Here is a 10,648-nt window from a genome sequence, read left to right on the forward strand (position 1 = left end):
TTTTTTTTTTTTTTTTTTAAAGATTTTATTTATTTATTTGAGAGAGAGAGAATGAGTGACAGAGAGCACGAGAGGGAGGAGGGTCAGAGGGAGAAGCAGACCCCCGCTGAGCAGGGAGCCCGATGTGGGACTCGATCCCGGGACTCCAGGATCATGACCTGAGCCGAAGGCAGTTGCTTAACCAACTGAGCCACCCAGGCGCCCCGATCGTCAGCTCAGTTTGCCTGTTTCCCTCTTTCCACACTAAGCTAAAGGTGCTAACTCTCTGCTGCTCAGAATGGCTTTGGGGCACTATTTATCACAACTGGATCGATAGTTGTCAGACTATATTAAATACTCACACTTCTGACTTTGACCAGCAAGCCTACTGCCTACAAATCTCACAGCGCCCGATTCCAAAGTTCCAAAGATTGGACCAGGTGAACCAAAGTCTGGAGAGTCTCCAAGGGAGTTTTTGCTTGCAAAAAGAATCAGAAATTCCTGGGCCAGAGAAAAGTGAGGAGAGAGCATGGGGACATAAGCAAGTGTCCCCCCACTCCTCCCTGGCATTTCTTGGAACACTTAACTTCTTGTCCCAGTTTCCTTTTCTTCAACACATAATCAGCAATAGGACAGGGGCCGTTCACACGTATTTAAGAACAGTCACCTCTGAATGTCTCTCAGACGCCATTTTCCTCTCTCCTCTCAACACTCCTCCCTCCCAGAGGAGCTGGACAATTTGACTGGGTTATATGATCTTCATGCTTTCAGAAGCTTTAGTGTGAGTCACCCCAGTGCCAGATCTCTCTTCAAAACTTTTGAGCCGCAAAAAATGCAAGTTTCATCCCCGAGGAGGGTGGCCATTCAAATACTTCAGGTCAGGATGGTTTTGTTTTGTTCCATCACAGAGTTTCAAAACTGCCAAAACCCTCAGAGTTTCTCTCGTCTGTTATTTTATAAGAGGCAAACTGAGGCACTGAGCGGTGAAGTGACATGGATTTTACGGAGGAACCTGTACCTGCTCTCTGGCCTCGGAGCTCTCTGCTGAACCCGCTCATGACCATCATGGCAGCCTCTTTCTTTCTTTTTATTGAGTGCAGCATCAGAACAAGAAGGCTTTAAAGCGATCCGGCATGACTTGATGCTCTTGTCCCCTTTTCCTGTTTGTTGTTCTTGTATTCAGTTACAAATCTGGCTCTGACCCTTGTTGAAAGGGGTCACTGAAAGTGGTAAGGAAAGAGAGAGAGAAATAAGCTTGGTCGTGACCCAATCAGCCCATGGTTACTAAGTTTCTCAGGAATGGAGCCCTTTTCAAGAGGTCGAGAGTGGAAGTGGAGGGAAAGCAGGAGCCATGGAGAAAAGATCCAGGGAAGGGGGAGACACCTGGCAACCCCCTAGTTCCGGGGTTACAGATGATCCCAGTGGCCCATGTTGGGCCCACAGACTGACCAAAGTACAGGGAGAAAGCAGCACCCACAGAAAACATTGGTTGCTCCAGAATTCTGCTATAGATTTGACTGTATCACTGACTAAAAGAGGCAGGAAGAAAGAAGAGAATTTTTAAAACAGTTGTTAGGAATGTCTTAAAAAATAGTTGTTCGTACATTTTAGAACTTATTAAAAATGAGGCTACTTACCCCTCACCCCTAACTCCAGAGAGATTTCATATAGTTTAGTGTAGAGACCAGAAATATATTTTTCTTGTTGGTAGTGGTGTTCATAAAATAATCTAGTAGCGTTTTTATGGGTTTTTTGAAATTTTTTTTAAAATAAACTTTTTTTGGGGGGAAATAATTTTAGAATTACAAAAAAGTTGCAAAGATAATATTGAGAATTCAGTATAGCCTTTATCCCATTTCCCTTGTTACTTTATTTTTAAATTATTTTTTAAGATTTATTTATTTATTTGAGAGAAAGAGAGAGAGAGCAGGGGGAGCAGAGGGAGAGGGAGAGGGACAAGCAGACTCCACACTGAGCAAGGAGCCCGATGCAAGGCTCAATCCCACGACCCCGAGATCATGACCTGAACTGACATCAAAAGTCGGATGCCACCCCGGCGCCCCTGTTACTTTCCTTCTTTTTTTTTTAAAGTTGTGGTAAAATATTCATAACATAAAATTTGCCACTTAAGCGTTTTTGAATGTATAGTTTAGTGGCATTAAACACATTCATGGTTGTGAAATTATCATCCCAATCTGTCTTCTGAGCATTTTCATCTTCCCAAACTGAAACTCAGTACCCATTAAATGAAGACTCACCATTCTCCCCATCCCCACCCTGGACACCACCCTTCTGCTTTCTGCCTCTGTGAATTTGATTCCTCTAGGTACCTTATGTAAGCGGGATCATACAATATTTGTTTTGTGACTGGCTTATTTCATTTAGCATCCTGTCTTCAAGGTGCATCCATGTTGTAGCTTGTGACACAATTTCCTTCTTTCTTAAGGCAGAATAATAATCTGTGATGTGTATATATATATATATATATATATATATATATGAAAGTATCTATATATGAAAGGTAGTATATATCTATTATCACTTTATTAATACTTGGGTTGCTTCTGCTTTTGGCTATTGTGAACAGTGCTGTTACGAATGTGATGCACAAATATCTGTTTGGGTCTCTGCTTTCAGTTATTTGGGGTATATACCCAGAAGCCTAATGTCAATTTGTCACATAACCATGGCACATTACTGGTCACTAAACTACAGATTTTATTCAGATTTCCTTGCCAAAATATAATCTTTTAATAAGCACTCCAAAGGATTCCAGTTTATTGAGCCAAGGTTTTAGAAATACTGATTTTTTTTTTTTTTATGGTAGATTTAGTTCAGGAAGCAGTGCTTGCTATTAGATGGACAGTCAGCCCCTATGCTGAACCCAGAACAGTTTCAGTGGAGGCCTATTGCAATTCAATGCCTTTCACGGGCCCAACTCTCCGACTTTCTAAGAATGCTTGCATGGATGGCTTGAGAATTATCTGTAGAATTCTAGAGAGAAGAAGCTCAAGGATCTCAAGTTGTTCTGTAGGTAAGAAATTTCCAGATGGCAGCTATCAAAGGAGAAACTGGCCAGTGTTTCTGAATCTTAGAAGCAGACTCAGGAACATCGAAAAGCCCTGAAAGAAATGTGACTGGAATTTTCCATATCTCTTGTTTGTCTGGCATTGTCAGAATGCAGGGTCCAGACAGGTGACATCTGCCTTCCATAGTCACTGAGCCCAGAATCACAAGAAGTGTACTTTGCCTGTAGTGGGTGGGATATAAGTTTCACTTGAGGAAGCACTTCCTGATATGGCAGTGGGTGACCCAAATCTTTAGTGCCCTGGTTTTGCTTTCCCAAGTGAATGAATCTTTTGTTGTTTCTCAAGTAACTACTGCTAGTCTTAGTGCTTCATTTACTCAACAGATACTTATTAAGAACAAAGCATGCTCCCAAACTCTATGAGGCCATAAAGATGCAGGGATTGGTCAGTTGAACCTCTACCCTTAAGACCCACGCAGGCTAGTGAAAGAAAGAGGTGTCTATGCATGTTCACTTCAGAGCAATGATTTTTTCAAACTGCAAGTTATTTTTGCATGAATTAAGTGTGGTTTTGACTAAATGTCAAGAGACCTAGGATCCTTTTACTGCAGCTTCGAGTCCTTATGAAGCAGCAGGGGAGTATTTTTCTGTAAGAACCAGCTCGACATGGCTCTACAGCAGTAAACCTCCGAAGGCAAACATTGAGACTAAGTCTAGGCGATCCCTGACTTATGACTGTTCAACTTATGATTTTTCAACTTGGCCGTGGTGTGAGAGCAATATGCATTCGGTAGAAACTGTACTTCAAATTTTGAATTCGGATCTTTTCCTGGGCTAGTGAGCTCTCTGTGTGGTAAGATCCTCTCTCGGGATGCCGGGCAGGGGCAAAAAGCTGCAGCTCCCGGTCAGCCAGGTGATCACCAGGGTAAACAACCCATACAATTTCAACCATTCTGCACCCATCCAACCGTTCTGGTTTTCACTTTCCATAGAGTTTGCAATAAATTACACGAGATAGTCAACACTTGGCTAGAAAGTAGACTTTGTGTTAGATTATTTTGCCCAAGTCTAGGCTCATGTAAGCCTTCTGAGTCCCTATAAGGTAGGCGAGGCTAAGCTACGTTGCTGGATAGGTTAGGTGTATTAGATGCATTTTTGACTTAAGGCATTTTCAACTTGCGATGGGTTCGTTGGGACCTAACCTCCTTGTAAGTTGAGGAAGATCTGTACAGGGCAGAAGAGCCTAAAGGTCTATAGACATGTGAAGCAGCATTATTACAGCTGACCCAGGCATATGGTATTCTTCAAGCATTCTTGCAACCCAGTCTTTTCATGAAAAGATGTGGGAGAAAATGGAAAATGAACCCAGGGGGCCATCTTTATGTTGCTGTTTTAGACGTACACAGGGATGTGCGTTTCACAGTGGAAGCATGTGAAACCCAAAACAGGCAACCCAAGATACTCCAAGGAAGTATTAAAACAGGAAAGTGAGGGGGAATTCAGAGAAAGGGAAGGACCTGGGCTGAAATCTGGTTTGGCTTCTCTTCATTTCAGTGACTTGGGAAAAGCCCTCGAGGGCCCTTAACAAAGGTAGAAGTGGTCATGACCTCAGCACTAACATCTTTACATCTTTTTGGAGAGGTGTCAATTCCTGGGGACCCCCTGTGGCAGCCCTGACTCAGAAGGAAACTCATCAGCTACTACATCACATCATCACAGACCACTTCCTGAAGGGCTTTGGGTTTTCCCTAGAAGGCTCTTGTTCATGTACAGATCCTGCCAGGAACAGAGAAAAGATCTGCTAGGCAGGCCAATTTGAACCTGAGACCTTCTATATAATAAATACACACACCTTAATACATAAATAAAGAATAGCTATAGAGCTAGGAGAAAAAGGAACAGAGTAGAAGTTGGACCTTTCTGTATATGTGTGTTTGTGTATATATATATATATATATATGTATATATATATACACACACAGACATGCCCACACTCACAATTTATTTATTATCTATGCCTTATAATGCATATGTAAAAGGTAGATGCAGAAGTAGGGAAAGAAAACACATCTCCAGAAGAGGGAGAGAAAAGAATCAGTGATGTAGGTCAGCCTTTCCCAAATTTGTGGGTTTCATAATAATAAGTATTATGCAAAGACAGAATTGTGTAATCAAATGCATTCAAGAAAGGTTGGATAAAACAAATTCAAACATCATTGTTGTCCCTCTTGGAATTATTAATATGCTAATGGAATTGTAAATCTCATTTCTCACACTTGTGGCCATTAAACACTTTCTTTTTTGAAAAGCAGCTTGTAGTAGCGATCTACAGAGGACCCTTTGAGAAATGCTGACCTAGGCTGAATGCAGTTGCTTTGTTTGAACATTAGTTCTGCTTGGGCTTTCTGACAGGCAAGGCAATTAAAGAAACATAATGGGTTATAGTTTTTCATCAGATAAAAATCTATTTTTGTTTCAGATTCTAAGTTAAAATGAATTTTTGGATGCAAAAAAGGTTATTGAACTACACAAAGTATTATCTCTAGCAATGGCTTCATGAAAAATGTAAAGTAAAAATAATAGTAAGTATTATTACTTGCTGGATACAAGCCAAGGACATAACCTAAAAACTTAACTTAGAAAAAGATATTTTGTGTTGGGGAAGGGGAGTAGGGCCTGTTGCTTTCAAATAACCCCATTTGGTAAACAAAACAAAACAAAATAAAACATTGTATTTAGAATGCCTTGAAATCCTCCTTGAATACTAATTCATTTATCTCTGATTTGGACAGGAGTTGGAATTCACTAATTTACATCTCAAGTCTACAGTTGGATCCAGAGCTGCTTCCTGATTGAAGGAATTTCCACGAGTTTTTGATACTGGATCTGCAGATGACAAAGTTTGGGCATTTTATTAGGCACTTGAGGAGCCAACCCTCTTAGCTAAATAAAAGAAATTCCAGCCCCTCCAAAGATGCATCTTGTGGGGATCCTGCAGTCAAGACCAAGACTTTCTCAAGAAGCCATCTTGGATTTGCTCAGATGCTCAGAGGGGTGCTTGAGTGGATTGTACAGGTGGACAGGGATGGCTGGCTGACTAACCACAGAGAACCATGCCATCAGAGTTAAGGAAGAAAGATACCATCCCTTTTCTGATGGCAGAAAGTTTCTTAGAAAGTAAAGAAATGCAGACAGTCTTCATAATAGCTGTCTTATCCCCTTGATCTCATTACTCCTTGTTAGCACAAACCATTCAGGACAGTTGTAGTGAAAGTCCTGATAAGGAGGAAGTGATCACTTTCAAACTAATCTAGTATATCTGTCATGAGATGGTGATAAACAAGGACGGTTGAACGATTAAGTAATCAATGACATTGATTTGTAATTGGAGATATAGTATTAGTTCCTCCTTTACTATCGTTCCCACCTCCCACCACACACACACATACACACACACACATGCACACGCGCGCACATGCATGTGCACATACGCAGGCATTAACCAAGTTGAGTCTGGTTCTTTTTTTCTTTCTTTCTTTTTTTTTCTGTGCCAATTGCATCCAGTGTTTCTCTTTATCAGAGAATTTACCACATGTTGTTGAAATTAACTGTTCGTGTGTCATCTTCTTCACTAATCTATATACCTCTCAAAGATAGGGTCAACATTTTATCCCCTTAGGGGCACCTGGGTGGCTCAGTCCGTTAAGCGGCTGTCTCTTGATTTTGGCTCACGTCATGATCTCAGGGTCCTGGGAATGAGCCCCATGTTGGACTCCGCACTCAGCGGGGAGTCTGCTGGAGATTCTCTCTCCCTCTCCCTCTGCCCCTCCCCCCCCACTCTCGCGTACTCTCTTTCTGTCAAGTAAGTAAATAAATCTAAAGAAACAAACATCTTATCCCCCTAAAACCCTACCGACCAGCACAAAAATTTCTTCACAAATGGGGTATGTCAGGTATATCAGACTAGTTCCATGGACACTCAATCATGCCATACAGATAAGTTTGAATAGGTGTTTCCTTCTTTGATATAATCTATTCTTTTTAGATGAGTGGCCCATGAGAAAATAAGCTTTTTAGTCCAGACTACAAAGTGGAGATACCACCTCTAATGAACCTACATGCATCTTTTCAGGAGGAGTATAACTGTGAAACATAATTAGAATAATACAAACCTAAGACAGCCCAGGTCAGTCTCTTTTGTGAATTCTATCAAACCTGAGAAAATCCAAATAATGATTACATGCCAGAAATGAACAAATAAATAATCCTTTTACCATAACCTGAGTTTAGGATCCCCAATCCATTCTGAGTTCTACCAAAATTCCTTTGCTTCATGCCTGAAAAAGAGATTCATACCCCATATAAAAGGGAATTCACTTTCTAAAATCTTTATTCCTCACATGTAAATAATACGAATTCCTTCAAAGATGATAAAGAAATTGGACTCTTTACTCTTTGATTTGCATACTAACATTCCTCCCCCAAACCATTTTTAGATATTAGAATACTATATTCAAGAACAGTACTCTCCAACAGAGATATAATGTAAGCCATATTTGTAATTTTAAATTCTCTAGTAACCTAATAAAAAAATAAAACAGAGATGGGTGAACTTTATTATAATAATATATTTTCTTGAACTCAGTATCTCCAAAATACTATCACTTTAACATGTAATCAGTATAAAATTATTCAGGAGATATTTTGCATTCTTTCCTTTGTACTAATTGTTTGAAATTCATTATATATTTTATACTTGCAGCACATCTCAGTTTGGGCCAGTCACATTTTAGTGCTCAATAACGCATGTGGCAGGTGGCTACTGTATTGAACAACACCATCTATGAAGCCTTAGGACATATATGGTTTTTTGAGAAGATATTAGCACCAGAACTGATGGGTCTTGTAGTGAGTTGAGATATAATATTTGGTAAGTAATAGTTATCAAGTTCTTAACATGTTCTAAGCTTTATTCTAGGCCCTGGCAATATAGTTGTGAGCAAAAAAGTCAAAATGTCCTTCCTCACAGAGCTAACACTCTGGTAGTGGGAGACAGACAGTAATCTAGGCAAACACTTAAACTTATTTTAATGTCAACAAATAATAGGGGAAAAATTAAAGTTGGATGAAGAGGATACAAAATGTTGAGGTGGGAATTTAGGTTTTATAAATAGTTGCCAGGGAAGATCTCACAGAGAGGGTCATACTTTGTTAAAGACTTTGACATTGGTAATATTCCAAGAAAATTATGCTCTTGGATAATTTTTATTTTTATTTTGGTAAAGACGATTAATGATGAAAGGTACAAATTAATGTGATTTAATGTTTAAATTAAAATTTATATTTACATATATTCATATATATATACATATATGAAACAGAATGAATAAAAATAAAAAGGCTTTCATTCAGTTTTTTTGTGAGGGCTGACCATGTGCTAAGCATCGGGGATGCAACAAAGAGTAAAACAAATAGTCTCTGTTCTCCCGGGATTTATATCCTAGAGAGAGAGAATATTAATGTATTGATTAAATACTTGGAATGATAAATACGTAATTAAATATTGGGATTGGTACTATGACTTCATATAACTAAAGGACCCAAACCAGACCTGAGCTAGACAAAGGATGTCAGAACTTCCTGAGCCAAAAATGAAGGGAATAGTGGAAAGAACATTCTAGGAGGAAGGAGTAGCGTGTATAAATGTTCTTGGTAGTGTAGTCAAGAAACAAAAATATAGCTTGTCTGGCTGGAGTGAGGGATGAACTCTACCAAAATGAAGCTGATGTCAGGTGTCCCATATAGTGATTCAACAATTCCATATATCACCCAGTGCTCATCGCAAAAAAGTGCACTTCTTAATCCCCATCACCTATTTCTCCCATCTCCCCATCCACCTCCCTTCTGGTAACCCTAAGTTTGTTTTCAATAGTTAAGAGCCTGGTTTTTATTTGTCTCTTTTTTCCCCTTTGCTAGTTTGTTTTGTTTCTTAAATTCTACATATGAATGAAATCATATGTATTTGTCTTTGTCTGACTGACTTATTTCACTTAGTATTATACCATCTAGCTCCATCCATGTTGTTGCAAATGGCATGATTACATTCTTTTTCGTGGCTGAATAATATTCTATTATATATATAGATGTATATACATATGTATATGCCATGAGAAGGTGCTCAACATCACTTATAATCAGGGAAGTGCAAATCAAAACTACAATATCACCTCACCTGTCAGAATGGCTAAAATCAACAGCACAAGAAATAACAGGCGTTGGTGAAGATGTGGAGCAAAGGGAACCTTGCGTACTGTTAGTGGGAATGCAGACTAGTACAGCCACTGTGGAAAGCAGTATGGAGGTTCCTCAAAAAGTTAAAAATAGGGACGCCTGGGTGGCTCAGTTGGTTAAGCATCTACCTTTAGCTCAGGTCATGATCCCAGGGTCCTGGGATCGAGTCCAGTGTTGGGCTCCCTGCTCAGTGGGGAGCCCTGGCTTCTCCCTCTGCCTGATGCTCCCCCTGCTTGTGTTCTCTCCTTCTCTCTTTCTCTGACAAATCAATCAATCAATCAATCAATCAATCAAACTTTTAAAAAAAAGTTAAAAATAGAACTAGTCTACAATCCAGCAATCACACTACTTGGTATTTACCCAAAGAATACAAAAAGACTAATTTCAAGGGATACATGCATCCCTATGCTTATAACAGAATTATTTACAAAAGCCAAGATATGGAAACAGCCCAATTATCTATCAATTGATGAATGGATAAAGAAGGGGTGGTGTATATATATGCAATGGTTTGTTTCTCTTACACAGTTAAGGTTTTACAGAAGGTAACTAGAGAAGAATTTGTGTTTAAATAATGCCGCTGGTTGCAGTATGATGAATGGGTTGGAGGGCTGACTAGAGACCAGTAGGTAGCACCTACAGCTCTCCTCAGTTCAGGAACAGAATATACATCTTGTGACCTCTGACAACCAGTTCCTTGTGAAGAGACAGTCAACAGGCTTTTAGATATTGTGACTCTTCAAGTGAAGTGGATGAGGGGTAGTCTAAAGACTCAAGCCCTCAGAAAAGAAGCTGGTAGATGACTTTGCAGCACAGGGCCATTTGGAAATGAAAACGTTGGTGAGATACGGATGGGACAGAGTTCTTATCAGGGGAAGTTTTAAGAGAATGTGAAGGGAGTTTGGGCTGCTCCGGGTCATATTACATTAGACAATTAAGAACCTACATGTTAGCCTTATATATTAATTAACTTGCTTTGCAGGTTTCAATTCTGCTTATGATAGCTTCCCTCCCCCCTACACCTTTTTTTTTTTTTTAAATGAAAATGAGTAGAGTGCAGGAGGCAGTCGTTAACTGGTTTCCCCATTTTAAAATTATTTCTTTGGGCCCGAAGTGACCAAGATGTAAGGCCATTATGGTTCTTGGAAAGTTGTCGTTGATCAATGCGGTTTCTATATTATGTTTGCACAGGTCACATTGAGTGGCACAATGTAATCCATTCTAAAAACTTGATAAAAGATAATCTAATTTTTTCTTACAGCTTAATAGGACAGAGGATAAGGATTTAGAAGCCTTTTTATATTAAAAGAGTTCTCTTAAAGCTTTCCATTGACTGAAAATAAGCAGAAA

At 39.5% G+C, this 10,648-nt stretch overlaps 1 long non-coding RNA gene across 1 annotated transcript in view; it reads left to right on the forward strand.

The window, feature by feature from the left end:
* Window positions 1-9,588, forward strand: part of LOC145716280 (uncharacterized) — an 11,385-nt gene extending 1,797 nt beyond the window's left edge. The window contains exons 3-4 of the long non-coding RNA XR_014138854.1: window positions 2,807-3,013; window positions 5,800-9,588. This is a non-coding gene — a long non-coding RNA (uncharacterized LOC145716280). The remainder of the gene's footprint in view (window positions 1-2,806; window positions 3,014-5,799) is intronic.
* Window positions 9,589-10,648: the final 1,060 nt, after the last annotated feature.

The sequence above is a fragment of the Leptonychotes weddellii genome, chromosome 11 (assembly GCF_054177405.1).
Source record: "Leptonychotes weddellii isolate Sample4059 chromosome 11, ASM5417740v2, whole genome shotgun sequence".
NCBI lineage: Eukaryota > Metazoa > Chordata > Mammalia > Carnivora > Phocidae > Leptonychotes > Leptonychotes weddellii.